The following is a 6,000-nucleotide window of genomic DNA, read 5'->3' as shown; positions in this document are numbered from 1 at the left end:
TTTGTCCAGAAACAGCAAGCTAATAAGGGGGCACTTTGCCTGGGAGGCTTCGATATCTAACCATATTGAAAGAGGGTCCCCACAGACCCAGTCACTCACGTAGGACAAAAGAGAGCTTAGTTGGTCATTTTTAATGTCCGAATGTCTGCTCCCCCCAATCTGTGAGGCAGTTGCAGTTTAGCTAATTTTATGAGGAGCCACTTACGATGCCAAATAAAGGAGCTGAACCAGCCATTCAGTCTCCTGAACGTTTGCTTATTGAAAATCAGGGGTAGCATCCGTATAGGGTATAATAAACGGGGGAGAATATTCAGCTAAATAAGTGCTATCTGACCCAACCACAAGACCGGAGTGCCGTAATCCTCTGTAGCTTGGCCAATGAGGACCTGTCAAAGTAAGCCTTCTCAGCTGCCTTCAACCGTGCTTTGAGGAGATGTTGCTGCTCACCCTTCTGCCGCTTCCTACTGGCAGAATAGGAAATAACTACACCCCTGGCATAGGCTTTGGCAGTTTCCTAAAGGATGGATGGGCTACTAACTGAGCCTGAGTTAATGTCCAGGAATGCCCGAAATCCCCTCGAGAAATACTCCACAAACGTATTATCCTTGAGGATAAAGGGATCCTTTCGCCAGTACCTTGAACCCACTGTAATGTCCTTAATCTTAACCAACAGGTACACTGGAGCATGATCGGAGATGGTAATAATCATACAAGATGTCACCAAGTCCAGGGTTGCCACAGCGGTCAGAAAAAAATCAATCCTGGTGTGACATCTGCAAGGATCTAAAAAGAACGTAAAATCCCTGCATGTATGGCGGAGACACCTCCAGACGTCCACCAACCCTAAATCCACACACAGATCCACTAATGGTTTAGTTTGTACAGAGGGTATCGGAGGGCTTTTGGGAAAACTGTCTACTGTGGGATCCATGAGACAGTTAAAATCTCCCCCTATAATAATATGCCAGATTCGAGACTGATCAGTTTGGAAAACGCATCTCCCAAAAATTTGAGAGGATGAGCTGGAGGGCAATAAACATTTCAAACACCATATTCTTCCCCATTTATCAGGGCTTTGAGAATTACAAACCTCCTGTGTGTGTCTTTAACAAACTCTCATTACTTAAATAACTCCTAGCCAATATAACCACTCCCCTACTTCTGTTAAAAAATGAAAAGTAAATCCGATCAAAGCCATTCTGCTGTAGTTTCAAATGCTCCCTATCATCCAAGTGTGTCTCCTGTAACAAAGCAATATCCACTCTCTCCTTTCTAAGACTCAAAAGTACCTTCTTCCTCTTATTCCAGGTACACCAATTAATCAAGTCATTAGCCATAACCTTCTGCAGTAACATTTAAATTCCTGAGTGGAGGAACTTGAACCACAAATCACTGAGCCTTAGTGTCACATGATCCATCAAACACAAAAACTCCATTAACTAAAACCACTACATTTAACAAACCTACAAAGCTATCAAAGATTATATGCACCAAAAACCAAAAAACAAACCAACATATAAAGCGCCAACGGTGCTGAATAGGGAAACTCACCTCCTGCCCAAATGGGTCAACTACCCAAAATGCCCATAAGTAGGCATCAAACCTTCCTCCTAGCTAAAGCTGTACCGGAAACACAAGCAGGAAAGAAAGTAAATACACCATGGAATAGCAAAATGAATAAAGAAAAAAAAACTTTTAAAGAAAAAGGGGTGTATCCCCCATCCATCCTTTGGTATAACTTAGAAATTGAAAGTACACATCTGAATCGCTGCCAAACTACTTTAAACCAAATTATTATCAATAAAAAAAAGGAAAGGAGAGCTCCAACTGGACTTCATCTGCATGTTTTAAAATAAACAAAGACATAACCAAACAATGCTACTATTTTTATGTACTAAATTGTTCAGATTGGGCTAATTAGTCCACAAAGTTCTCTTGCCTTCTCTGATGTGTCAAAGAGATGCATGGATCCATCTAAGGTGAACTGAAGCACCGCCGGATGCCTCAAAGAGTACTGAATCCCAAGCTCTGTCAATCTTCTCTTGACACCGTCATTTTCTTTTCTTTTCTGGATCACCGCCACTGAGAAGTCCTGGAAGAACATGATCTTTGAGCATTCGAAAATTAGGGCCTTCAGATCCTTCCTCTGGATTCTGGAAGCTTCCATGATTCTCTCCTTATCCCTATAGTGATGAAACTGCACCAGGAGAGGTCGAGGACGTTGACCCAGACCTGACCTCTGCACCATGACCCGGTGAGCCCTCTCAATCTTCAAGCCTCTCATGCCAGCCTCCAAGTTAAGGAATTTCTGCAACCAGTCCTCAATAAATTCCACCGGCCGCTCACCTTCCTTACCCTCAGGTAGACCGACGATCCAAATAGTTTTTCTCCATCCCCTGTTCTCCAGATCATCCACTTGGTCATGCAAACTACCGATCTGCATCTCCAGGGCTTGGATCCTACCCTTGGAGGAATTGGCATCAGCTTCCACCACTGTGACTCTGTTTTCAACCTTATCAGTCCTCTTTTTCAGGTCTCCAAGCTGCTGTTCATGCTTCTGCAGCATGATGGAGATCAGGGCCAGCTTCTCCTGTTTCTGCTGACCCAACATCTCACGAGATTTCATGAGATCGTTTACCAGTGCCTAGTAGGTAATCGAGTCCAAGGATCCTGCAGGCTGGACCATAGGCCCGGCCTCGGACACTCCTCCTCCCTCCTTCAGCATCTCTGGATGGCAAAAACGCAGGTATGTTAATTTTTCACAGTTTCCTGAGACTCCATGACCTGCTCATTCCTGAAGAAGGGCTTATGCCCAAAACGTCAATTCTCCTGCTCCTCGGACGTTGCCTGGCCTGCTGCGCCTTTCCAGCACCACACTTTTCAACTCTGGTCTCCAGCATCTGCAGTCCTCACTTACTCCATGACCTTTCCAGAGTCCGAGGATATCGCAATGGTCTGGGATGAGCGGAATGGAAGTACGTCCTGCTTGTGCTGCGGTGCGAAGCTCTGCAACACGATCCTCCTAGATTGCTGCCATCTTGGATCCCCTGAAGGGGACTTTTAACATATATCGTGAATCTGAGCACACTGAGCTCACAAACAACAAAGGAATGGTTTGGATTTTGCTCATGTCAGTTCAGGGAGGAATGTAGTTGCATTGCCAGGAGAATATTCTCCTACTGATATTGTGCCATGAGATCTTTCTACATCCATCTGAGTAGGCACATTGTTTACTCAGTTTAGCCTTGATTTTGACTTAGTGGGGCCTCTAACAGTAGCACTGAAAGAACTTAAACTTAGCTCTGTGGGAATTCTCATTCAAAAATTTCAGACTTGAAATTGAGAGCATCAAATTGCCAATTGAACAGCTAAATACTGAAAAGACTGAACGTTGGAATACGAAGCGGGTCTGTCAGTTTCTGTGGGGAGGGAAACAAAATTTAATTTGTCAGATGAAAGATTTCAGAACACAATTTTTGAGTTTCAATCAAGTCTTGTATAAATATGACACACAAGTTCCAATATTAATTGATAGGTCTCTGCAAACCAGTATCTCATAATTAAGTGAACACTTTGAAAACTGATATGATGTGTCAAATATAGAGCAGTGCTCTGACAGTTTGTTCACAAACTTATTTGACCTGAGGTGAGCTTTCAGTCACACATGTCATTAAGACTGCCTATTTCCAGCTCTAGTAGGTAACATCAAAAATTCCACCAAGAAAATCCTTCAATTCTACCTCTTACAGTCATCCTTTCTAATATCACCTTACATGGCGCTACATCATGTTTTGATTTATGATGTCTCTGTGTAGCACTTTGATATATTTTATTTGTTAAATGTGTGATATAAATACAGTCACCTCTGTATTAAACAGATACAGTGGAAGACAACTACATTTTCTGTAGTTCCACACAATCTGGGATGGGTATAATATTTGAATAATATTGAATGATACATAAATTACTTGCTTGAATTTTAACCATGTGAACATTAAGAGTAAGGAATTGGATGGTGAGAAATAAATAGACAGTTTAATGATACTTCGTTATATGGGAAGGAACTTACAAGAATAGCTGCATTTAGGATCTTGCGTCCTTTCAGTTACAATGCTATATTTTAGCAAGGCCTCTTGCTGAAATATTTGTATCATTGATAGTCACAGGTGTGGTGCCAGAAGACTGAAGGTTGGCTAATGTGGTGCCACTGTTTAAGAAAGGTAGTAAGGACAAGCCAGGGAACTATAGACCAGTGAGCCTGATATCAGTGGTGGGCAAGTAGTTGGAGGGAATCCTGAGGGACAGGATGTACATGTATTTGGAAAGGCAAGGACTGATTAGGGATAGTCAACATGGCTTTGTGCGTGGGAAATCATGTCTCACAAACTTGGTTGAGTTTTTTGATGAAGTAACAAAGAGGATTGATGAGGGCAGAGTAGTAGATGTAATCTATATGGACTTCAGTAGGCATTCCACAAGCTTCCCCATGGAAGACTGGTGAGCAAGATTAGATCTCAGGGAATACAGGGAGAACTAGCCATTTGGATACAGAACTGGCTCAAAGGTAGAAGACAGAGGGTGGTGGTGGAGGATGTTTTTCAGACTGGAGGCCTGTGACCAGTGGAGTGCCACAAGGATCGATGCTGGGTCTCTATTTTTCGTCATTTACATAAATGATTTGGATGTGAGCATAAGAGGTATAATTAGTAAATTTGCAGATGACACCAAAATTGGAGGTGTAGTGGACAGCGAAGAGGGTTACCTCAGATTACAACAGGATCTTGATGGGCTGAGAAGTGGCAGATGGAGTTTAATTCAGATAAATGCAAGGCGCTGCATTTTGAGAAAGCAAATCTTAGCAAGACTTATGCACTTATGGTAAGGTTGTTGGGAGTGTTGCTGAACAAGGAGACCTTGGAGTTCAGGTTTGAGGCTCTTTGGAAGTGGAGTCACAGGTAGATAGGATAGTGAAGAAGGCATTTGGTATGCTTTCCTTTGTTGGTCAGAGTATTGAGTACAGGAGTTGGGAGGTCATGTTGCAGCTGTACAGGACATTGGTTAGGCCACTGTTAGAATATTGTGCGCAATTCTGGTCTCCTTGCTATCGGAAAGATGTTGTGAAACTTGAAAGGGTTCAGAAAAGAATTACAAGGATTTTTCCAGGGTTGGAAGACTTGAGCTATAGGGAGAGGCTGAACAGGTTGGGACTGTTTTCCCTGGAGCGTAGGAGGCTTAGGAGTGACCTTATAGAGGTTTATAAATTCATGAGAGGCATTAATAGGATAAATAGACAAAGTCTTTTCTCTGGGGTCGGGGAGTCCAGATCTAGAAGGCATAGGTTTAGGGTGAGACGGGAAAGATATAAAAGAGACCTAAGGGGCAACTTTTTCACGCAGACGGTGGTACGCATATGGAATGAGCTGCCAGAGGAAGTGGTGGAGGCTGGTACAATTGCAACATTTAAAAGGCATTTGGATGGGTATATGAATAGGAAGGATTTGGAGGGATATGAGCCGGATGCTGGCAGGTGGGACTAGATTGGGTTGGGATATCTGGTCAGCATGGACAGGATGGACCAAAGGGTCTGTTGCCCCGTGCTGTACATCTCTATGACAAACAATATAATAACAGGTAGTTTGCAATCCAATAAGAGAATGTAATTACTAATCTGCTACTATCACATGTCTATTTAGAGTCATAGAGACACAGAGATGTACAGCAAGGAAACAGACCCTCCGGTCCAACTTGTCCATGCTGACCAGATATCCTAAAGTAATCTAGTGCCATTTGCAAGCATTTGGCCCATATCCCTCCAAACCCTTCCTATTCATATACCCATCCAGATGATTTTTAAATGTTGCAATTTTACCAGTCTCCACCACTTCCTCTGGCAGCACATTTCATGCATGCACCATACCCTGGGTGAAAAAGTTGCTCCTTAGGTCCCTTTTAAATCTTTCCCCTCTTATCTTAAACTTATGCTGTCTAGTTTTGGACTCC

This window comes from Chiloscyllium punctatum, chromosome 6 (assembly GCF_047496795.1).
Source record: "Chiloscyllium punctatum isolate Juve2018m chromosome 6, sChiPun1.3, whole genome shotgun sequence".
Classification (NCBI taxonomy): Eukaryota; Metazoa; Chordata; class Chondrichthyes; order Orectolobiformes; family Hemiscylliidae; genus Chiloscyllium; species Chiloscyllium punctatum.
Note: the sequence above shows the minus strand (reverse complement) of the source record.